A 26,133-nucleotide genomic window follows, 5' to 3' on the forward strand; every position below is an offset into this window, starting at 1 on the left:
TAGAATATATTTATTATCCACAACCATAATTTAATATTCCTTGTGTGAGTGCAAGTTAAACAGTTTATTTAGGAAAAATCAAAGCTGACTTTCAAACTGATTTTTTTGCATCATTACCCTCCAGTCACACACAATCCTTCAGACAATCCTTTTAACAATCTTATTTTCTACAAAAAAACATTTATTGTTTTATTATTAGCATTATTATTATTATTATTATTATTAATGTTTGAAAGAGATCTGAGAATATTTTTTTTTTAGGTTTTTTTAGGGGGGATAAATGAAGACACAATGATTGTTACCATTTGTTACCTGTTACACTTTATTGGTACTTTATATTATTTACATCAGCTTTTGAAGTGTATAGTAGTGTATATTTGTTATTGAAACTTCAGTATATTTCACTTGCTTATACATTTAGATCAGGAATTATAGTTTTGGAAAAAAGTCTTTGGAAAAAGTCTAACTAGTAAAATGTTTTACACGTTATGTGAAAACTAGTACAAGTATATAAAATCAATAAAAAGAGACTTACTGCATGTTTATGATCTCTGCTGTGAATAAAGTGCTTCATTCTTTTTTTCTGAGGAAGTATCCAAATCTCAAATCCTCAACCATATTACATCTTTTTGGGGTGAATTATGTCTTATTCCTCTCATCGCGAAGCAAACAGTAAAATAATAAAAAATTTGAAGAACAGTCTCGCTGCGTTGTCTTCTGTTGTGTGTAGCGTATTCAAAAGCCGCGCGGCTTCAGTGAAACATTTGAATCTCAATAGCGCGTTCAGCGCGGGGGCGTGGTCGCATTAGAAGATAATGAAAGGAGACATGAAAAACATCGCGTTGTTTTCATATGGATTACTTTATCACAGAATATTTGTTTTCGGCAGCACTTGTTTAGTTTAAAAGTAGACATGTCAGGCTTTCTATAGATATCTCTCTCATGTCTCTTCGTGTGAGTTATTTCACTGAGTTACAGTTTCATTTTATGACGCATTTGTATCTGAAGATCAGCGCAGACAAAAGGCTGCAGGACAGCACTCCTTGTTTGTTATCTTTATTTTTATGTGCACAAAGTTTTGTTGTTATTATGTCTGTATACAAAAAAAAGTAGACCCTTTACAGATTCTATTGATGTATTGCACTTATCTGTACGATCAAAACTGAAAGGTGTATTTAAGTTCTTTTCGGGTTTATCAGGAGAAAATACCCCAAAAACGCGGTATAAACGCGTTAATCGTTAATCTACTCCAGAGGGTTAAGATGGGAGCCGAAAACGAGCGCGGCTTCTTGAGGTTGGAAAATACAGTTTTCGGCTGTATTAGACCACCTGAACGTAGTACTGGGGGAGGTCAAGGCGGTCAGAGGGTGAGACTAGTTGGCTGAAATTACCGAATAAAATGTAGATAAAAATTGGCGAACCCCCAGAAAACCGCTGTAGGGCCTTACGGGAATCTGGGCTCGTCCAATCTATCACAGCCTTAACCTTATCAGATCCATACGTATTCCCTCAGACGAGACGATGTACCCTAGGAAGGGAACAGACTATGCATGGAATACGCATTTCTCCGCCTTGACAAAAAGACCATTCTCTAGCTATCTCTGAAGCACTCATTTGACGTGTTGCACATGTTTCCTGAGAGATGAAGAAAAAATCAGTAGTCAATCCAGTATAAACATATATAAACTGATCTACCATATCCTCTCAACAACGTCATTCACGAGTGCTTGGAAAACCCCTGGCGAGTTGGAGAGGCCTGAACGTCATCACCAGTATCACCGGAAGATTCAAAGTGCCCTCTAGGTGTGGTAAAGGCGGTTTTTTTTTCCACTCATCGCCCTTCCTGATGCAGACCAATGATAAGCATTACGTAAATCCAATTTTGTGAAGACGGATGCATCCTGTAACCTCTCGAACGCTGAAGACATCAACGGCAAAGGATAGGTATTCTTTACTGTGATGTTGTTCAGTTCTCTCGGTAATCAATACAAGGTCGTCAGAGAACCATCCTTCCTCTTTCCCCCACAAAAAAGAAACCAGACAAGACTTATGACAACTTTCACCTCCACAAGGTGACAGTGTTGGAAACCCCAATCCACTCGTGGGTTATGTGCTTGACCAGCCAGGGATGACCCATACCACGGGGTGCCACAGGGGAGTTCATGAGGAGAAAGGATAATTTTCGTTGTGGTTGCCAGATGTGAGGAGAGTTTATGGGTTCCGTGGTGTGGGTGACGGGCGGCAGTTTCCTGGCCATTGAGTGCGCTGACATGGATCTGACGGGACAGGGAAGGACAGGGCAAGTGTTCAGGTGATGTGCAAGGTTCATGTCATGGAAATTACCTTCGGCTCCAGAATCCAGAAGGGCGTGACAGGTGTGAGTGTTTGTTGCCCCACCGCAGTTTCACCGGGAGGAGAGTGGACATGTGTGTTGAGGACTTCCCGCGGAGATCCCACCCGATAAGTAGCCTCAAACTTTACTACCCAAAAAGGGCTGGCTCTGTTTACCGGACACGTGCGTAGGAGATGTGTCCGAGCCACCGCAGTAGAGGCATAGTCCGCGGGAACCTCCGCCCCAGAAACCGCTGTAGGCCTTACGGGAATCTGGGCTCGTCCAATCTATCACAGCCTTAACCTTATCAGGATCCATACGTATTTCCCTCAGACGAGACGATGTACCCCAGGAAGGGAACAGACTATGCATGGAATACGCATTTCTTCTTCTCCGCCTTGACAAAAAGTACCATTCTCTAGCAATCTCTGGAGCACCTTCGTCTGACGTGTTGCACATGTTTCCTGGAGAGATGAAGAAAAATCAGTATGTCATCCAGTAAACATATATAAACTGATCTACCATATCTCTCAACACGTCATTCACGAGTGCTTGGAAAACCCCTGGCGAATTGGGAGAGCCTGAAACGGCATCACCAAGTATTCAAGTGCCCTCTAGGGGTGTTAAAGGCGGTTTTCCCTCCCACTCGCCCTTCATGATGCGGACCAAATGATAAGCATTACGTAAATCCAATTTTGTGAAGACAGATGCTCCCCTGTAACCTCTCGAACGCTGAAGACATCAACGGCAAAGGATAGGTATTCTTTACCGTGATGTTGTTCAGTATTCTCGGTAATCAATACAAGGTCGCAGAGAACCATCCCTTCTTCCCCACAAAAAAGAAACCAGACAAGACTTATGACAACATTCACTCCACAGAGGTGACATTGTTGGAACCCCAATCCACTCGTGGGTTTGTGCTTGACCAGCCAGGGATGACCCAATACCAGGGTTTCCACAGGGGAGTTCTGAAGAGGAAAGGATAGGGTTTCGTTGTGGTTGCCAGATGTGGAGAGGTTATGGGTTCCCGTGGTGTGGGTGACGGGCGGCAGTTCCTGGCCATTGAGTGCACTGACAATGGATCTGACGGGACGGGGAAGGACAGGAAGGTTTCAGGTGATGTGCAAGGTCATTGTCAATGAAATTACCTTCGGCTCCATGAATCCAGAAGGGCGTGACAGGTGTGAGTTGTTGTTGCCCCACCGCAGTTTCACCAGGAGGAGAGCAGACGATGTAGTTGAGGACTTCCCGGCAGAGATCCCACCCAATTAGTAGCCACAAACTTACTACTACCGGGCCGTGCTGGCTCTTTTACCGGGACACATTCGTAGGAGATGTCCCGAGCCACCCACAGTAAGAGGCATAGTCCGCGGGTACCCCTCCGCCTCTCTCTCTCCTCCGGGACAGTCCGAGTCTCTACCCACCTGCATGGGTTCAGTGATCGATGACAGAACCGACCATGTTCTCGTCGACTCGAGTTACCACTCTCCGGATGCTGAGAAGGCATGTGTGACTGGTCTGCGCCCCCAGGCGGTTAATCCGCGCGGCCACGCAGAGCGCCAATTCGATGAGCCCATTGGAACGAGGCGCACCATGGATGGTGGTTCTCCCACACACCGCCGTTCCCCACAAAGCGGCCCTACCGGAGAGCAATGTAAGGGCGATGCTACCTTGGACTCCTCCGTCTCAAAGGTGCGAGGCTGTAGGGAAAAGTGCATGGAACTTGAGCACTTGGGGTCAAGTGCAAAATAACTAACACCTGGGTCTCGTTGCAGTGATTGGGTGTGAGGAGGCAGTATAAAAGCCAGTTGGAAACTGGCTTAAGGAGAGGAGCTGAGGATCGTGGGGACTGCGAACTGGAAGCCCAAAGAGACTAAGGCTGCAGTATTGTGAAACATGAAAGTTTTGAAGTGCATGCGTCATGTGGCGCGATTGTTTTATTTTGTTTAAGTAATAAAATACCCACGAGCCTCAGAAAGCCGACCCTGGTCTCCTTCCTTCTCATCCATACAACTAGACACTGTATTACACTGGTGCCGAAACCCGGGAAGGAAGGAGGAACACGCGCCGCCATTATGCAAACTCCGTCAGGAACCCCGGATCGCCATTTGCGGAAATCATCACACTCGCTCGCGGGTCTTCACCAAGAAAATCATCAGGCCCTGCTGGACTTGCGGGCGATCAGGAACAAACGATTCCAGCGATGATGCGGGTCCCAGCAGGAGGACCGCGAGCTGTTCCGGAGCTTGCTGGACCAGGAGGTACGATGAGGTCGGCTTCCCCCAGTCCCATCCCTGCTGCTCACATGCCTCTCACCAAGATGGGGGCATCAGGATGACCCAGAGGCCTTCCTGGATCGTGTTTTTGAGAGGACTGCAGAGGCATGTGAGTGGCCCTCGATCCAGCTGCCGTGGTGCGGCTGATTCCGCTGCTGTCGGGGGAAGCCCAGAAGCTGCCCAACACTGCCTGTCCAGAAACCTCCTGGTGTACCGCTGACTTAAAAAGACAGCCATTCTCCAGAGGGCGGCCCTCAGTCCAGGAGCACACCTGCCAACGCTTTTTCCGGTCGTTGGAGTTGGCGGGAAAAGCGGGCCGACCCTTTGTACCCTTGGCACAGCACTCCGGGACTCGTGCCGCAAATGGCTGTTGGCTGGAGGAAGCGACGCCAGAGGCCATCCTTGACAAGGTGGTACTGGAAAGTTGCCGTTCATCTCCTGACTACCAAAGAGAACACGCCTGGGGGGTTGGGTCCAGTGCCACCGGCCGCGTCGCTGGATCTGGCCATCCAACTGGCCGAGGACCAGCTGGCGGCGTGCTCCGGGGTCGGGCGAACCCCTCCCATCCATCCTCTCATCTCTCCTCTCTTCCCTCCCCTGTCTCTCTCCTCTCTTCCCCCCCCCCACAACCTGTTCCTGTTCCCAGGACCCTGATTTGCGGGGCCACCTAGGGCCGCTCCCCCGATGGAGGACGGGAACCGAAGCAGTGCAGCTGGGTCACGAGCCAGCCACCCGTGGAGTGGGGTTTTTCCTCAGCTGGAGGGGACTGACGAGGCTCCTACTGCCTCCCCACGCCAATCGTTTGAAATGACCCACTTCCTGCTACTAGGGCGGCGGAAGGCCTGGGCCGGCCCTTTGCGTTGCGGGGATCCGGGCCATTTCGTGGATCGGTGCCCGGTCATTGGAGGTGGGGACATTGGTCCGGACTCCCGAGACGACCCACAGGCCGCCCCCCGATCAAGCCGCCGTGTTGTATCAATACCTGTGAGTATTTAAGGGGGGTACCTATCGGGCCTTGGGTGGATTCAGGTTGTAACCAACACCTCCATCCAACAAAGGCCTGATACACATCGTGGGGGCATTTGATACGGGCCGCATGGGGTAAGGTGTATGTAGTGTGCACGTGGATATATTGGAATAACCCTGTACAAAGGCATAGCCCTCAAATTTAGGGGTCAAAAGCAATTGTGTGGAGGTGTGCAAGTTAGCCCGCGCGGGAGCCTCCGATCCGCTAATTTTGTTGAACCAATTGGCCCAGCTTTTGAACAGTTATTGTTGTGTTTAAAAAACGCGGGTGTCTCTGTGTAGAAAAGGCGTGCAGGTGGCGGGGGCGAGCGCTCTAGGTTGGAGGAAACTGTGCCGTGGACCCAGTGGGGCGGGGTCAGGGGGAACCGATGCAGCTTGGCGAGGCTACCCTCTCCATTCCACGATGACTTTCCCCTGGAACAGTCCCACGATGAGTACGCTCAAACAGCCGTTTTCGAACAGGTCCGTTCCAATCGACGGCAGATCCTCCAACCTGACCAGCAACTCTCTCCCTATCCGTATTTTTGCCGATTATTGAGAGACAGGTTTGTATCGAGTTAACCCTAAGACAACTCAGACAAGGAATATACAACCCAATTATTAGTACCCCACGGAGGCCGTCGGGAATGGGCTTGTCCCCAGGCGGGGCGCATTGTAATCGCAAGTTGCGGGGCATTTAGGGGGTGAGTTTGAGTTTTTTTATTGTGGTGAGGAGGTTCTTTGCAGCCGCTTATTTCGCTTATGCCTCGGGCCGGCCCTGCAGTCGTGTCGGGAATGTCAGTTTTGGTGAACCCCCGGACCGCCCCAAAAGCGCCATTGCGCCCTTTACACAATAAACACCCCTCTGTTGCAGGTCCCCTTCGAACGAATGGTATGGACCTCATCGGGCCATTAGAGCTCGATCGGCACGGGGCCATTCGTCTTTGCCGTTAGGTTAGGTCGTCGACTACGCAACGCGATATCCAGAAGCAGTGGCTCTCAACGCAACATCTCAAGGCGAAGAGTGTGGCGGACGCCCCTGTTTCGTTTAATCTCACCGCGGGGGAATCTCATAAAGAGATTCTCACGGAACTGGCAACCGCGTTTATGGTCACGCACTTTAAAACCGAATTGTACGAATTAATTGGGCATCTAATCGGTGCGTACCATCGTCTATCACCCACAAACGGACGGGCTGGGTCGAGACGGTTCAAATCGCAAGTGAAAACAATGATTTTCGTAAATTCGTACAAGACAGAACGCGAAAAATGTGTGGATAGATGGCTAGAACTCCCTCCCCCTTATTTTCGCTGTAAGCGAGAGTCCCGCAAGCCTCCACGGGGTTTTCCCCCCCCCTCCCCCCTTTGAGCTCTTTAATGCCGGACGCCAGCCCCGTGGGGTCTTAGACGTCCTAAAAGAAACTTTGGGAGGGACGTGACGCTCAGATAGCAAAAAAACGAAATTTCAGTATGGTCCCTTACCTGCGAGCAAAACTCCATAACACTTGGGGCGGCTCTCTAATGGAAAATTATGCTTTCAGTCTTCAGGGCGGCATACGCCGGCTGTATGAACAGGGGTACTAAGCTTCGAGAGTTTACACCGGGAGATAAATGTACTCGTATTATACTCCCAACTTCCAGCTCCGAAATTGTTAGCCAATGGCAAGGGCCCTTTGAGGTCACACAGGCGACTAGGAGATCTCATTTGAGTAATACAACACCAGGGGGCAATTCGCGGCCAAATCTATCACCCACCCTCTCACCCTCCTTACAAAATGGGTGAGGAGGAGTCATGGTTTGCTTTCGACGGCAGTGAGTGAAGAGGAGGATCTCGGGCCAAGGCAATCGTCAAAGAGAAATCCTCCCTGGCCCCCCGGGGGAAGATCACCCTCGCCCTCGCAGCGCACTGACATCATCGGTTCAATCAGAGTTTGCGGACGTGTGTTTCTTCGCCCCTGCCTGGTCGTACCATCTATTCAGCACATATTGAACAGACCGGCGGGGTGGTTCGCAGCCGGCCACAGATTAACCTGAACACAAGCGAAAAGGGTTCAGAAACGGAATTTAGAGACAATTCTGGATGGGAAGTTTTTATTGCGGCGTCCACAGCGACTGTCGAGCCCGTAGTTTTGTTCCTAAAACGACAGTCGGCTCGGTGCGGGTTTTGTGTGGACTAATCGCAGGGTGACGCAGTGTCAAAATTTGATGCTACCAAATGGCCGCGGATTACGAGTTGCTTGATCGTTTTAGGTACGCTCGATTTTATTTCACATTGGACAACGAAAGGATATTGGCAGATCCCCTTTCTCCTATGTCCAAGAGAAAACAGCCTTCACCACGCCTTTGGATTACAACCAATTTTTGACACTTCCTTCGGGTTGTTCGAGGATGGCCCCAGCCACGTTTTCAGAGCCTCATGATAGGGTTTTACGCCCATGCTTCCTATCCGCTGCCTACTTGGATGATTTCATCATTTACAGTGGGGATGTGGCGCGGCATATGGGATTTCTGTGAGGCCTTCCTCGAGGCGCTGAGACGGGCGTGCTAACGCCAACCCAAGAAGTGCGCAGTTGGGCGGGTGGAGGTAAGGTATCTGGGCTTCCACGTTGGTTCATGGGCAGGTGCGTCCCCAAATTGATAAGACCCGTCAGCAATTGCACTTGTCCCCGGCCTACAGACCCAAAGGGGTGATGCAGTCTCCTGGGGCTTGTGGGATATTACAGAAGGTTTTTTTCCTGGTTCTTCGGCACCTCACCAGCCCGCTGACTGACCTCACTAAAAATGAGTAACAGATACAGTCCCCGTGGACTAGCAGAGTGCCAACAGGCTTTACCCGGTAAGCTGCCCTGTGTGGCGGACCGCTCCGGCACCTCCTACTTTAACTTTTCTCTCCCTTTTCTGTTTGCAAGACTGACGCGTCGACAGAGGTCTGGGCGCTGGTCCCTGTCCCGGAGGTGGGGGAGGACCCGCCCGGTGCGTAACATTAGTCGAAGCTCTCAAAGAGAGAGACTAAGTATCAGCACCATAGCGAAGAGGTTTGGCCATCAGGTGGGCGTTTCATCACCTCGCTATTACCTCCTGGGCCGGGAGATTCCCCGCTGCTCGGACCACGCACCCCTGCAGTGGCTCCACCGATGATGGACACCACCGCCGCGAATCACCCCGTTTTTATCTAGCCTTACAACAGCCTTTAAGTTCAAGGTGATTCACAGGGCTCGGGGGCGCAGATGGCTGTGGCTGCCTTCCTCTCCGAATGGGGGGGGGGGGGCTCAGGCCGGATGGCTCCCCGGCTGAGTCGGGCGGTGGGGGTATGTGGGGGGTAGTCGTGGCAAGCGAGGTCTGCGACGGGAGAAGAGCGACGGAACAGCGGCGGTAATGGTTCAAGTGCAAATTAACTAACCCCTGGGTCTCCGTTGCAGTGATTGGGGAATAGCAGTATAAAACCAGTTGGAAACTGCTTTAGGAGAGAGAGCTGGGAACTCGGGGACTGCGTACTGAAGCCCTAAAACTAAGGCTGGCAGTCTGGAAACAGGAAAGTTTGAAGTGTCATGCACAGTGGCTCGATTGTTTTATTTTTGTTTAAGTATAACATCCCCGAGCCTCAGAAAGCCGACCCTGGTCTCCTTCCTCTCATCCATACCACTCAAACTGTTTACAGGTATTTATTCAATGCAACACCAACATGAACACGAAGAACAGTGGAACGAAGAATCTGGAAGTCAGGGAGATATCGGGAATACCTATGCCTAAACGGGTGATCCAGGGTGAGGGGCGTGAGCAGGAAGTGTGACACAGGACTGCGGGGGGCGCGACGCCGCGAGGGGATGGTAAGATCCGGGGGGCAGGAGAGTGTGGACGGGTTCGCAGAGACAGACAATCCAACACGAGCAACTAAACGGAACCTATAACATCGAGTACACTTGAGAGACCTGCAACCAACGCTCTGACAAACACGAGACGAAAGACAGGGCAATATGTAGGGAAAGTGTAACGAGTGCAGCTGGTGTCTTAACATTAGGGAGACCCCACGACAAAACAATCATTGCGGACGCCAGACCTCACTCACTCCACACAAGTGCAAAACCGAACATGTTTACACCGTGCCAGTTACATACAGAAGTTAATATACAGTCTTCTTTTTGTAGTTTAATTTATTTGTAAATGAGCCCCTGATTATCCTGTAATTTTGTATTTTTTGTTTAGCATATTCACATGTGTAAAGAAAGAAAGTAATTATGTACATTGTTATTTTTTTTATGCCGCTTATAATATTTTTGTCACAAAACTTCTTCTATGTTTATTTTTTTTTAGGTCCTTAAATTATACTTCTTTTTTCAACTATTTACACATAGCTTAGGTTTTAAACATCAGAAAAACACATCAGTTGAGCGGCACCCTGCTCCAATTTTTCTGGGGGCTTCAGGAGGTGAATCTCTTGGTGACTGACCAGCACCTCCTCATAGACTTGGAGAACAATGTGGTGGCAGTGAGGAGGCACTGTCAAACCGCTGGAGACCACTCTGTATGATGTACGCACTGGCCAACAGAAGAAAACACCTGGGACTGGATTTGTGGCATCCCCATCACTGTTGGCGTGTCACTTCTCATAAGATCCACAGCACTGTAGGCCTCACTGCTCAGCCCAGAACCATTAAAAACCTGTCCCAGCAGCATAAATAAATGTTTCTGTTTGTGTCCGGCTTGTATCACAAAAAATATTCACTTTTGATGCAACAACGTATGATGCATGTCATATTTGTATTAAATCATCTGATTCCCTTTTGTCTTTGCGAACGCCAGCCTCCCTTCGGCTTAAGGACACGAACCTGCTTGTGTGAGGAGGAGCGGTTTTCTCAGCTTCTTTAAGACAGGGACGACCGTTTAAAGGCAAGTGAACTTCATATTCTGTTATTCAGTTTGTTTTGTTTTTTACTAAGAGTAAAATAAGGTTTTGTTGTTTTTTTTTTTTTTGTAGATGTTTGAAAGCCAGAACATAGGAGAGCATCCTTCTTTTGAGATTTATTAAGTTATTTTTTTTAGAAAAGTAAATGTTCTGTCTGTCTCCTGCCTGTTTACTCCCCATCTGATGCAACAATACGTGTGATTACATGTTCATATTTCAGGAAAACTATTGTGTCTGTTTTTTTCTTGCAGAACTCAAACCAACTTTGGAGTTTGTCTTCTTTGTAGAGTCATCATTCCTTGGTCTCCCTCTTAAAAGGCAAGTTCACACAAAAATCATTTACTTGCCCTCATATCATTCCAAACCCAAAAAAAAGACTTTTGTCTTCTTACAAACACAATTATTATTTTTAATTTTCCTCTAATTTTTTTGTTAATCCCATGAGAGAGTGATTATGAATGCAACCAAACGTCAAAATTTGATTGATGGCTTTGACCTTGTGACGCCTGGCCCCTCCCCCACACGACCTTGCCTTTTGACCTTGCCCTCCCCCACTCGTCCTTGACCTTTAACTTTTATGGTCGCAGCTGTTATTACAAAAGGGTATGGCACCTTTTTGTAATAAATCATGTTTATATGTCTCAGCATAATACTCAATATTTATCCTAATTACTAGCGTTACAGTCACATGTGGTAAAATAGACACGGGACCACGGTCCGGTGCGGACCATCCAGCTACAGTGTCCTAGGGTGAAAGACAAATCGTGTCTCGTGCGTGCCCATCCAGGGGGGTGACAGGCAACTAGGGTGAAAGATTTTATGTCTTCACTTGGTGCGTGTTCTTCCCAGTAGCGGCAGCGTTCGATTGCATTCGTCATCAATACAGGCCCTCTCGAATTTTCTGAGGAATCAGAAAAGACTTTGAAAAATAACCATAGACATGGACTTCTTATACCACTAAAACCCCCCGAGAAGGAATTGAGCAAATATGACGGCAATGCTGACTTTGGTGCCGAGCAAAGCCGGCAACAGTAATTGTGCTTGGCGAGGTTTCTCATGAAAATACGGACAGCGGCGAGAAAAATAATCAGACAAGATAAATTTGAGCTCTGTCATATACGGGTACTCACTCTCACTATAATCTGCTTACATGAGACATCATTTCACAGGCGTGAAAATATCCTATAAGGACTGGAAATAAAACAGATCCAATAAAGAAGGCTTGTGTATAATAAGGTTTTAAATAAAAATCGCTGATAATTAATTGAAAATAAAAACATCATAGGATTTTATAATAAAAGTTTAAACTAATCCTAAGAATTAAATGGAATAAAACAACCCAAAATTAAGAAACTGTAATAATGAGGTTTTTAAATAAAAATTCTAATAATAAAATTTTCCTCTTAGTTCCTCTTAGTTTTTCGCTACCTAGTTACTAGTGTACAGCTGAATCCTCTAAAACATGCCCCTCGTCTCTTTCACCCCCCTTCTTTGACTCTCTTTTCCTGTCTCTTCTGTGTGTTAGTGGCTAGACTCAGCCGCTACTGTCCAGTTTTTTGATATTCATTCACGTCTGATCTCTTTACACTATACCTGTGGGCGAAAAAAATCTGAGCGCGTCCGATACGAGTGACCATTTGAGCATTTTCCCAGGTATTGTCGATATTCATCATATTACGGAAGGTCCTCCTCTAAATCCTCTCTCACAACGACGTTTTAGTGCATCTGTGGACCACGACTCCGGTATTCCATGCATTCATGTCGCTCTTTTCACCCCTACTCCTCTCTCTCTCTCTCTCTCTCTCTTCTCCTCTCAAGCACGTACAGTATACACATTCAATCGTCTCCAATCTATTTTCTTCTTTTAAATGAAAATAAATAAATTATGTGATCACACACAATAATAAAACAAAACATTTCGTAGTATTAGTCATCACTAAAAATAAAAAAGTGTACATTTTACCACAGGATCGGGAAAAAATATATAATTGAACAGGCCGACGGATTTGGGCTGTTGGGACCGGGACAACCCGTCATTGACACAATTAATTAAATTCAATGACTCAATTCAATTCAATTCACAATATTGTCGCAACACATTTTCTACATTATACTTTTAGAACGTTTGACCTTATTTTACATCATATTAATGATTCCCAATTAATGAAACACAATTCAGGGCATGGCATGGCAAAATACCTCCAGTGCCAAACCCCACTCAGACTTCCAGGGGTTTAAAGAATATGAGAAAAAGTCCTTATATATGACATCATGCTACTAAAGCATTCCTTCATTTTAAAAAAGTATTCAACATTTAAGTTTAATGACTTATAAAACACACCATTCTCTTCTTTTAAAAAAGATCGTTATACATAAAATGTGATTATATATAAACATACTATATAGCCTCAACATTTCTGACGATAAATATATAAAAAATGATTACTTACATTTTTTTATACTAGTAAGATAGACAGCGTTACGCTAAGTATGTCTAAACATGAATGAGATGTTCCCCAAATAAAATAATAAAATAAAAATAAAATACATTTTTTTTTAAGTTAAATCATAATAACCCAATCTCAAGGTCCCCGTACAGGTTCCTCCTGTATGTGAAACTGAGGGGATTCTTCCCGACCCCTCGCGTGATGGAGAGGGTCCGACCCGCATGACTAATGGGTACATTATTTAACAGCATACATTAATGTAAATTTTAAATCAACACTACCCTACTACATCTGATGTCCCGGTGATCTTAATTCTTTTCCAAACAAAATGATCATTTTCTATTACTATATTTTTATTTTATATAATATTAATATAACTATAATAATAATTTTATATAATATTATATCATATTATATATATGATTATATATATTATATATTCCACTCATTGTTATATAAACTCATTTAAGTATTGAACAGTACCTAGGTATTTTAAAATACAAAAATGTAAAATTATCATTCTAATGCGTTTAAATTTTATAATGGGGTAAGCAAGTTTTTTATTGTAGAAATACTAAATTTATTAGTATAATATAATATGGTTTTTGAAATATTTAAACGATAGATGATGTGGATAGTAAAGATACTTTTAATCATAAATATATAAATAGAATTACAGCCGTTCGATGTACAGGTGCTAATTTTAATCTTTTTTGCTTTTAATATAGGTATTTTGGAACAGCTAAACAGAGGCCGCTTTTTTAAAAGAAGAGAATGTGTGTTTATAAGTTCGATTAACTGAAATGTTTAATCTTTTTTAAAGAATGAATTGCTTTATGTAGCATGAGGTTCAGATAATATTAATTTATTTTTCCATATTCTTTAGGCCCCCTGGAGTCTGAGTGGGTTTTGGGGCATTTTTTGGGTGCTGGAGGTATTTGCCATGCCCTGACATTGTTTTTTTTCAGTATCTTAAAACGTATTAATGGCTAAAGTCTGAATATACTTTATTCATCACAAACGGGGCTACAAAAATATGTGAGCAGCATGATGTACATGTCTGTGATTTTGAGAAGCAGCGTTTATTAGTAGTTTTTGTTTAAAATGTGTTTAAAATGTGTTTTATAAGCTCAATAAACATAAGTAAATGTTGAAAACATGATTAAAATGTATGATAAATGATTGGCTTTGCTTTAGTAACATGTTTGTTACTACGATGTGTTTTATAAGTTCGATAAACTTAAATGGTGAATACTTGTTTAAAATGTATGTTTGCTTTAGTAACATGTTGTCATTTTATAATTATATATTTTATTTATTGTATTTTCATATTCTTTAAAACAGAGATAAATCTCTTTTACCCTGCAATGTTTATGTATTGTGTGCTTGTTTATATGATTTATCAAAAACAATTTGAATAGTGATTAGACCTTAGACCTTAAAATTGATGAACCGATCAATACCTTGGGAAAATGCCAAATGGTCACGTCGTATGGAGCGCTCAGATTTTTTAGCACAAAGGTATAGTGTAAAGAGATGTGGATTGAATCTCACAAAATTGACTGGTCTAAGACACACACACACACACACACACCACACACACACACAGACAGAGACGTCAAAGAGAGGGGGGGAAAGAGGAGGGGCATGTTTTAGAGGATTCAGCTGTACAATATTAATCTAGTTTCAATGGGAAACTTTTATTATTTGAATTTTATTTAAAACTTTATTATCAGTTCTTTTTTGGTTGTTTTATTTCCATTTAATTATTAGGGTTTTTTCATCGCTGTGAAATGATTTTTACAGTCAGCAGATTATATTTGAGGGTGATACACCGGTATTATGACAGGAGCTCACATTCTCTTGTTCTTGATTAATTTTTTCGCACGCTGTCCGTATTTTTACTAGAAACCTCGCCAAGCACAAATTAAATGTTGTATGGCTTTCTCGGGCACCCAAAATCAGCCTTCCGTCATCTCTTTGTCCAATTCCTTCTCGGGGGGGGGTTTGGTGAGTATAAAAGTCATGTCTATGTATTTTCAAAAACTCTTTTTCTGATTTCCTCAGAAATTCGAGGGGCCCGTATTTATCTAAGTGAATGCAATCCGACGCTGCCCCAGCTATGGGGAAACCCCGCCCCAAGTTGACAGAACCAGTAAACTTTCACCCTAAGTTCGCCTGTCACCGGATGGTCACAGCACATAGACAAGAGTTTGTCTTCAAACCTGAGGACCAACCTGTCGCTGGATGGTCACGCACTGGATGTCCAGTGTTAGGTTACAACTGTGACCGTGAACGCCTTGTCATTAGGATAACATTTACATTTACATTATCATTAGCAAACCTGCTTTTATCCAAAGCGACCTTACAAATGAGAACAGTAAGAAACAATCATCGATCAACGATAGAACAACAACTGTATACAATTGCTATGACAATGTCAGTTAGTCTAGTACATACTTCCATGTTTTTTTTTTTTTTTTTTTTTTGTTTGATATGTATACCAAGAAAAAAAAAACGTTAAGTAATAGCATTATTGGTAGGTTCAGGCGAAAGATTAGTCTTTAGAAGTTTTTTGAAAATGAGTACAGACTCAGCGTTCGAATTGGAATCGGAGGTCATTGTCCCACCAGCTGGGCGCACATTCAAAGCAGTCCCGGAAAAAAGTCAGTGAGAGTGATTTTTGACCCTCTGTTGGGATGGCCAACCACAAGGCGGTCGTTCACAATTGCAGAGAGCAAACTTCCTTGGAGGTGCATAAGATTGAACTAGTGAGTTTTAGGTAAGTTGGCGCCGTTGCCAGTGTTCGTTTTGTAGGCAAGCATAAATACCTGAAATTTGATGCGAAAAAGCGGCTACTGGATAAGCCCAGTGTAACCTGATGAGGCGAGAGGAAGTAACAGGAAAGCTGTTTTTGGCTCATTGAAGACAACCCTCGCTGCTCTGCATTCTGGATCAGTTTTAGAGGCTTGATAGTACATGCAGGAAGGTCCAGCCAGGAGAGGCCACCTGCAAGGTCCAGTCCTGGAGAGGAGGAAAAGAGCTTGGACAAAGAAGTTGGGTGGCTTGCTCTGACAGGAAGGGTCTTAATTGTCCTAATGTTGTATAAGGCAAATCTGCAGGACCGGGTTGTTGTAGCAATATGGTCTGTGACGCTTAACCTGAGATCCATCACAACTCCTAGGTTTTTCTGTCTGTCCTGGGAAGGAGGTGTGAGTTTGACCGAACCAAGCTGTATAGAGAGCAGGTGTGATGACACAACTTCTAGGATCTCCCTAATGACATGATATATTACAAAAGAGGCCATATCCCAGCTGATGATCAGTCACGGATGCTGTAAAATATTGAGTAACTTTCTATGGCTGAGGACATATAAAAATGATTTCTTACAAACCATATTTCGTCTCACATGTCGTAACAACAGCTGTGACCAGTACAAGGTCCAAAAGTCCAAGGACAAGTGGAGGAGGGGTCGCGAGGTTTCCAAAGGTCAAGGTCGGGTGAGGGAGGGCGGGGTAGAAGGTCAAAGCATCAAATCACAAATTTATTGACCGTTTGGTGCATTTCTTATCACTACTATTGAGAGTTCTAGATAATCCGGTATTTTCAAGCCTCTAACTCCAGAGTTGTTGGTAGAAGTAATTCCATTACGATTATTTATATATGACATAAATTCTTAAATTATTTCTAATCATATTTCTTAAATATTATAATTATTTCTAATTATATGTAAACTAAATAAACATGGAATTTTGAAGTTCAATGGCCTTAACAACTGTCCTTCTTACTTGAGCGCTGCCTTTGATCTATCTCAACATAAATACTTCTTGACGGTTAGCTTTATTGGTATACTGGTAACTGCGCTGTATGGGTTTAGGTTCATGTCTATCGGGAAATATGGTATATTATTTATAGGAAAGTATGGTATAATTCACTGTTATGCGGATGACACCCAACTTACCTGTCTGCACAAACCCACCCATCTTGTCAAGCTGTTTAGCTGAAATTAAAGATGGCTTGCAGGAACTTCGTGAAGGTGAAATGCCACCAAAACTGGAAGGCTCAACTTGGGTGGCACTAGATATGTTGGTCTAATCTAATTGTTTTTCGCTCTAATACTGTGACAAATACTGCAATCTGTCCTTCCTCTCAGGTTAAAAGTTTGGGTGTCCATCATGGATAGCACACTATCCTTTAAAGTGCAAATATATAATACGCGCGGATTGCATGTGCCATTTGCGCAAATATAAAACTGTCTCCATCCTGTTGCTATTTAAATAAATACATACTGCAGTTCCCTCATTCACGCTCTAGTCACTTCACATATAGAACTACTACAATGCTCTTCTCACAGGTATTCCCTCCAAATTACATACAGAGCTTCAGGTGGTGCAGACCTCTGCAGCTCGTGGTTCTTCCTTAGAACACCTTTATACCTTATCACATTTTTCTCGGTTCTCCAGCAATTGCACCTGGCTTCCAGTAAAAATATTAGAGTTGAATTCAAACTCTTTTGCTACTCATTTAGACGCACTTCATAATCTTGCACCATTAACACCTTACTCAACTTCTCCATGTTTACACTCCTTCACGGGCACTTAGATCTTCATCTTCACTTTCTTTGGTGGGTACCTCGATTCTCACTTACTTACGTGGTGCCAGATCTTTTCGTTCTGCTGTCCCTCTCTTGCCTCATCGTTCACAATAAGCTTAGTGCTCTTTGACTTTAAAACGAGTCTTAAGACATTATCTTTTATCCAGGCGTTTTTTTATAAACATACTTTACTGAGACTTAGTTCACCTTATATGTATATGTTGTTTGCTTGTTGTGTGTCTGGTCTTTATGCAGGTGAGTTGGCTGTATATGCCTTGTAAGAGTGACCCTAGGGTGTTCGGTAAGGGGCCATGAAATAAAAATGCATTATTATTATTATATATTATATGATAGCGAACATCTATGTTCAAAGAAACTATTGGTCTCCCAGAGAGTAAGCAATGGAGGACAATAAAAATTAAGAGAATAATAAATATATTTATTTGTGTTCCAAAAATGAGCCAGAGTTTGTATGGGTCTGGAACAACATGGGGGGAGAGTAAATTATGACCATTTTTTATTTTTTGGTGAACTAATAACCTTTGAAGAGCAGTATTTGTGAGGTATGTGGGAATGTCATGTCTGTTTTAATGGTTCAGCAAAGAAGTAGCTTTCTGAAAGCAATATATTTATTTAAACAATATTTACATGCCCTCACTGCCACCAAAGCTTACCACTAGTAGTATTCTCTAGAGCTGTGTAGACAGAGTCCATTAAACAACCACACAAAGTAAGTTGAAATGACGCAAAAAAAATTTTACCCATCCTTACTGATATGATATCTATCTGAAAATGCATAAGTTTACTTAAATGTTTTCTTTTTGTCAAATGGTTTGCTCGTTTCAGGCCACTGATGAAGAACAGGCAGTCGACTGGGATGAATGCTGGTCAAAGAAAGAGAATGTCCTCTCCCTAAACTGATGCAGCAGTGGTTTTAAAGGAGGACACCTGCCGTGATGATTTAGAATAGAAGTGACATGCTGTTCTGATGGATAGCTTCTTCATGACTACATCAATTATGCTGAAGAGATCGTGAAAATCACCGGATAGTGATGCATGATCCTGTATTCATGGACTATAAAATTCACCAGGTAATACTAACCTGTGGAATAGGGGTTTAAGAAATACTGGAAAGTCTAACTGGATATTTTTCCATTGGGAATTGACTGGATCACCAAGAGAAAGGTGTGTTAATTGTTAATGATGATGATTGATTCATGCAGAGTGACAGGTTGCTGAAGAAAAGGAATTGAAATCTGGAAACTTGATGTTACAATGGAAGCTAAATGATGTTAATGGAAAATGAACATTATTAATGTCAGGGATCATCTGTCCCTCCACAGCCACTCCCATCTTCTACCGTCACCTGGTCCCACCACTCCCAATCTCAAATCATCACTCTGCACCCTGCACTCCAATCACTTCACAGCATAAAGCCCTCATCACGCCAGTACTCTGTTGTCCGGTCTACTGTTCACTACCATTGAATTGTACCATTAGATGCGCTTACTTCAAACCTGTGCTATTCCCTGCCCGCAGATACCCCGGGTATCATCCCTGTGTGATTCTCCTTGTTGTCTCTCTAAAGCTCTATTATCTGCCTCCAAAGCTTCTAATTCTCACCAGCCACTTATCTTGCAGAAACCGGGTTAAATAAACATCATCATCTCACCAACCCTCCGCTTCCCCTTTTTGATTTTGTGAATACTAACATGTTTTTCTTATTATTTAGATTATTCATTATTATTAAGATTATTAGGGACTTATGCATTCTTCAACAAACAATAATGCACGATAAATGATATTAATAATATGCAGAAATGTCATTTATCTCAGCATTGTAACAGGTAAAACCAAAGTCCATGATTGAACTTCTGCATTGATTACAGGTTGAGGTGATGAAAAGTGTGATGTAATGTAGGCATACAGTAATGCTCAAAATAATTTATGTTTATCTTTAATGCAAATCATCAAAGATCATTAAATGCTGAAAAGGATAGATGGAGTATCACCAACTCTGTCCTGCTGTATTTTTTTCTTGTTGTTTTAAATAATTGTATTTGGTAGCTTTTTATAACTGCAGATAGAAGTTATAGTATTATTATAATTTAGTTTAAATATTTCTGTATCTTTGTTGAATCTACAATGTTTTTTTGTTTGCTATTGCCTTGCCACTTCTACAAAAAGTACAGACAGTGTTTGAATACTTCCACTTTATGAAATGCCGAGCGCACACACAGCACATTACGCGGTAGTACACCACAAAACAACAGCTGTCCACACAGTTACATTTATAAAAATTAAAAAACTCCATGAATCACTGCAACATAGCTTGGAAACACATCAAAAAAGTCACAAGAATATGACTAAAAATCATTTTATATACACTGCACTGCTGAACCAATTTCAAAAATGGTATCCTTCTTCAAGCCTCTATGGAATGCCACATAGAACCAAAGTACGCAGGTAAAAAAAAAAAAAAAAAAAAAAAACAGACTATATGAAATAGCTTCTATAGGTTTGGCATACACAATACATGTGTCCCAACAATCTTATTGTCAGAAAAAAAAAATTTCTTACATGCTAAGAAACATACCTTGTCAATTTGCCAGCATTTCCTTGAAATAATTCTGTCTTTAAATAGTGTAATATGTTTTTGTTTCAATGCTCCCAGGCGACATCATGCAATAACTCAGAATATGCTGATTAACAAATAAAACCAAGCACGGCTGCATTTTTTTCTGTTATCATAATTGGGATATTTCATGGATACTTGGATACAAGCTGCCAGTTTAATTTTTTTTACCATCATGCATGTACAAACTTCTTTGTTTTGATCGGGAAAGCGTCCTCGAGCCAGTATTCAAACCGAGGGACACCTGTGAACTGAACACAGTGTTATATATGTCAGCACACTTGCTCATTTGCAAATTGGCAATCTCTGGACGCACTCAATTTAAGAGAGGCTTGCTGTTTCGATTATTTACCTTAGGCTTTCTACTCGGCTCTTTGCCCCAATGTTTTTTCCATGAGGATACATCTGCAGGCTACTTCAAATTACTCCTGAGCAAAACTATCACTAATTCCCAAGCATCACATATTTCCAGCATAGTGTGGCCACCCTGTGGGATCTGGATCACCCTCCAGTTCCAAGATGGATTTTTTTGTACTTCTCGGCAAGGGGCGCTACTGATCATTGGGTGTCATGGCACTCAAATTCTTGTGTGTAAGTTGCTGCACACTAATGATGTACAGATTGTCTGTAACTAGTTTTTTTCAGAATTATGCGAAATCTGTAGCAGTCGCAGGACCCTTCTGGTCTCAGGATTAAGACTAAGTGTTTAGTGTGGACTTCTCCTCCTGCCTCACATGGTGCTTTACAGAATGGATACTGTTCCCTTTTGTTAAGCCTGTACTGGATTACTGAATAGCACATCCCGTGGTTCTGCTCTCACATTTCACCCTATTTCTATTTTCGCAAAATCTCTTTCTTTAGAAATCACTTTCAGTGAGTTCTTCATGCCCTTCATAGAACATTGAAGCCATTCCAGCAAATTTTTGGGGATTTGTATCATTGTCTAGTGTGCTGGATTTTGCCACTCCTTCATCTTTCTGGGAAAAACAAGATTTGGTTTTAAGTTGTCACAAAAGACGCTCCTGGATAAATTTCCCTATGTCACCGTCTTTAGGGTCTCGTTTCCCTGCCTCTTCTGAGCCTGCTCCTGGTTAATTTTAAGGATGATATCATCGGAGAAGCTTCTTCTCTCTTAATTCCTGGAACATTCTCTCTCTTGGTGAACAAGTGCTCTCTGACCTCTGTCAACACTGCGTTTCTGACATATGGCACCATAAGGATTCAACGAAAACAAATATCTGTCCAAATTTAGATTTTCTAAGAAGCTTTCTCAAGACTGAATTCATTTACCGACATCGGTGTTTCTGTAAATTGCTATGCTTGTCACCCAACCATCATCTTGTCCGCCACTACCTGCGCCTGCTGACCTCAGACATATAGCCTTCCTCCAGCGCAGGTAGTTAGACATCTCCGCATCCACTCACTGGGCTTTCTTTCCGACACCGGTCTTGCTTTTTATGGTAACAGGTAAATAGAAGTCAGAGTGGTATGATTTGCTTCTGGCATCTCCGCGCCTGTTCGTGGCTACTTTTCTTGGACGGTCTTGTCATCAATATCTGAAATTTCCTCTGCATGAAAGTTTCTTGCTGATGCAATTTTAAGGGACAGCCTAAAATTCTCATTTCCTGGCTTTTAAGACCCTCTATGAGCCTGCAGTTTCTCATCAATCATGCTAAGACTTTCTCTGATAGCAAAGGTCATCATAATCATCCTTACTTTGCTTCTTTACATTCTCATTAAATTTCCCACCAAATCACTTCATAAGATCGTCTTGATACTTCTGAGTTTTGCTGGTCTGATTTTTTACTTCAAGAACATAAAAGTGAAAAAAATATGAAAGCAGCCTTGTCTCTCTGCTCGGCAAATACCTTTTTTATTGGCTATACTTGTTCAAGTCCTCATCCCTCGGCCTGGCCTCTTTGAACAAAGCAGAACTTCTCCTCCCTCTGTGACTGAACATTCTACCTCACACAGCCAGAAAAAAAAAACTTTTGCCTTTGATTATCTTAAGCTCTTCTAGCCCTTTGCATGCAGCAAATGTCCCGAGAGTCTCCTCTGCCACATCTTTTCAAATGCTTCATCCAGCATGGAGTCTGACATGTCTGACTTGTTCTTACGACAAACTTTCAGCAAGCTCCAGTACTTTTTTTTTCTCAAATTTTTCCCACATGTTTGTCGCTTTTGATTCCTTCCCCACATTCCTCATTCCCATTTTGACGTGAAAGAGCTGCAGCATCCAGTTTTATTTGTGATTGAAATCTGAAAGCTGCTCTTCAAAGACTTGGCTGAGTTTATTAAAGTCTTGTTTTATAACTTTCCAACAAGTTCAACATGACCTTCTCCTGTTCATAGTATGATTTTGATCTTGGCACAATTTCATCATTGCCCTTTGGAAAAGCTCAGATCCTGCTTCTTGCAATAAATGATAATGGAAATCTTCAGTGTTGCAGCTTCCTCAGAGTTTCACTATATTTTCCATAGTTTAAGATCTTCTTTCAGCTTCCAATGCCCATGCAAGTAAAAGTGCATCTGCTTTCTCTCAGTGTCCAGTCCCATGTGTTGTTGGCTCTGTGCACAGTCTTGATGTAATGTGCATCAGCCACCAGGCTTGTTTTTGAAGCTGAAGATGAATTCTCAAATTAACTGCAGTCCACCAAGTCTTTGTCCATCTAAGAAATTCAATGATAGAACTGGGTTTGTGACATCTGAAGATCTTAATAATTAAATCCTTTTTTGGAGATCATACACAGCAGACTCACTATAGCCGCATACTCACTGGGTGCCATTGGAGGGTTTCCCCATGCCACAATCCAGGGATGTAGTGGTAACCTTTCTCAGTGTCATAATTCATCACATCTGTAAATTTCTTTTGAAATCCAGTTTGTTCCTCCCATATTGGCTGCAGCTTGCGCCATTTCATCCAGAGATGTTCCAACAGAAATTTCTTACTTGTCTCTCATGTTTGAATCACCATGAGCTGAGACATCAGGAGACACTTTGAAAAGCACAAACAAACACTTGTGTTTCTTTCCTATTTCCTTCATCCTGAGGAAGGCATCATTTGAACAATGATCTGTAAAATGTCTTTCATGTCTGCTGAATTCTCCATGGCTACAAGTTGGGACGGAATTGTTACATCACTCAGTCCAACAACAAGAGTTGCCAACTCATTGTCATGTTCATGGCTGCTGTCCAGTTGTGCCGAAGCTCAGGGGGATTTCAGTCTTCAGTGTCACCATATCACTATATAATCACAACTGGAATTCTGCTTTTACAGTCATCTGTTACTTTAATGAGCTGCATAAAGGCTCCCCTGGGTGCATCTTCCACTGCTCACTGCACAAAACTGAACTCCAAACATGGTGGTTCAGCAGTGTTGACTTTCCTGAACTCTGGACGCCCCAAAAACAGTGACAAACCATACATCTTGTTGTTGGGGCTCCACCAGAGTGTTTAATTCAGAAAACAAACCAGAAAGCCATTTTTCAGGGATATTGTGAAGAATCTCCATCCAAAAGTTCAAGTGAAAATCCATCCAGCAGTAGCTGTTGAGCACAGAGTTTAGGTAAATGTTCCAGCTGTTTTTCCAGTGGAAAGTGCATCTTCTGAGAAAGTGAGACTGCAGCTTCGTAAAGCTGGCTCATCTCTCGGAATGAAGTGCTCCACCTCCTAAAGAACTGTTTGAAATCTTTTTATCAAGCTCAGCTATTTCTGTCTTGTTCTTACAAACATCTTGACATTTCTGTTTGTACAGTTCTCTGAGTTTAGGCTGTACTTCATGTGAGCGAATTCTCCAAATTGATTCTCAACCATTTTAAGAAGTAGGCCCTTACTGGTGATGATATTGCGTTGATAAAGCAGCTCATAGAAGCAGACATGTCTGTTCTGTATTGCTCTCTCTGAGTTTCTTTTTCTGAATCTGAAGTTCATTTTTGTAGTCCTCAACACTCTTATCCCCAACTTTCTTCAGTCTGCATTCCTCCTTCATCTAACTTGGCCAATTTCATCAAGACTTCCCCTTGTAAGGAAAGCTCCTTCTTCTTGAACTGCACTATATCACTGATTTTTGATGTGATTTTATCTGCACTTGCTTTGGCACACTGACATTCTTCAGCATCCTCATCCACCAAGATTCCCAGATTTCTTGCAATCTCAGCTAAACGAACAGCTGACATTTTGTGATTGTTTTCCTTAATTACACCTTGCAACTTTCTTTGAATTTTTGTCAACAAAGTCTGCATCATTCTGCTTGGCTTTAAAGATGAAATTGCTTTTTTTTCAGTTTGAGCTTGTTGACTGTAGCTTTTATGCTATCATTAATGGAGTCTCCCACAAAAAATAGCCTGAGGCATAGATTTCTGACTGGGACCTGAAATGAACTGTGAATCTAAAAGCTGTGATTTAAAGAACACAAACACAGCAGTTGAAGCCTCACGCAGAAAAGTGTACTGTGTTTCAAAGTTCTGAATGTCACCTCTCAAGTTGGCAATTGCTACAGGCTCAGGAAAGACATCAATGTTCTTTTTTCCACAAGGAAGATACCATGATATCTCAACTAAACCATTTGTTATTTGCTTACTGATGTTTCCACAATCCATGTTGAAGTGAACAAATGTATCATTGTACTGCTGTGGATTGCTGAGCAGCTTATTCAGAATTTCTGATTTGGACATGTTGCATTTACCAAGTCTCACAAAAGACACTAAAGGTAATTCTGAGAGAGCAATTCTTTCTTCCACAAATGCACTTGGATTTGACAAAGGAGTGGGGTCTGTATTTTTTCACAATATCTCTCATTGCCCAAAGCATAAGAGTGATCTGATTTTTATCACTGTTTGGAAGCAGCAGAGGAACAGCAAACTGACACATGGACATTTTTATGATCATTTCCTGCTGAAGAAAACTGTCAGAACAAAGGAATACAGCAGTTAAAAATGTCTAAAGGATTTACTGACTGAAGACAGTCTGATTCAATCTCCTGATCATCATCCCACTCTGAATCTTCTGTCCCATCTGATGAAGAACACTTAACGCCTCCTCGCTGTTCTCTGTAGCATCATCAGTCTCTTAAAAAGAGCCATGGCAGATCTGAAAGGGACTGAACAGGCACATCTGTGACATTGATCCTGTTGTTTTTTGCAGCACTGTGTGTAGAGTGAGCTTCTTATCGTAGTACTCTGCCAAACCCAAGTTTTCCAGGAGTTTCTTCATGATGTTCCATTAAAACAAGACCAAAATACCTTTTGCTGTCTCTTGCCCAGTAAGCAACATGCACTTGCTTTCATTAAATAAGGGCAATTAATTATGAATAATCATGTTTTTGTTTGCAAGTTGTCAATCAGCAGGACTACAGTCACCTAAATAAGTATTTATGTAAAATATGTCCAGTTAGGTGTACAGTATATGCATAGGAGTACTCTGTGAATAGATTATATAGGTTACTTGTTCGACATAGTCATATGTAAATTATGTAGATTAATATATATTTTTTTTTTATAGAATATATGTTTGATCTATATGTAGCACCTTGGTCCTGTACAGCACATATTTGGCTCCCTTGTATGTCTCCATGTATAGTGGAATCACAATATAGACATCACTCTTGAACTTGAATACAGTAGCCATGGAACCAAAATGCAGAAGTTGTATTACTTTTAACTTGACCACGTATTTTAAAAGCTGTGGTACTCATGATGAGTCAAGCCACAAGAAAAACAGTAAGACACAAAACAATGGGCCAAAGATGTCTGTTTTCCATGTAGCACAGTTCAAGTTCAGGAGTATGAGTGACGTTAGTGATTATAGACCGGGGAAAACGCTATTTTGAATTTTTTGAATGAAAATGAGGTTGTGAGGATAGGACCTAAAGTATAGTCTTTGAAATGGCAACACACTGTGTATGTAGGTCTATAACTCACGGCAAAGATCTGTGTTTTCAAGTT

At 42.5% G+C, this 26,133-nt stretch overlaps 2 pseudogenes; both read right to left on the bottom strand.

Annotated features, from left to right (window-relative positions):
* Positions 1-22,686: 22,686 nt before the first annotated feature.
* Positions 22,687-24,386, bottom strand: LOC122138591 (annotated as a pseudogene).
* Positions 24,387-24,507: 121 nt separating this feature from the next.
* LOC122138592 lies at positions 24,508-25,816 on the bottom strand (annotated as a pseudogene).
* Positions 25,817-26,133: the final 317 nt, after the last annotated feature.

The sequence above is a fragment of the Cyprinus carpio genome, chromosome B10, assembly GCF_018340385.1.
Source record: "Cyprinus carpio isolate SPL01 chromosome B10, ASM1834038v1, whole genome shotgun sequence".
Taxonomy (NCBI): domain Eukaryota; kingdom Metazoa; phylum Chordata; class Actinopteri; order Cypriniformes; family Cyprinidae; genus Cyprinus; species Cyprinus carpio.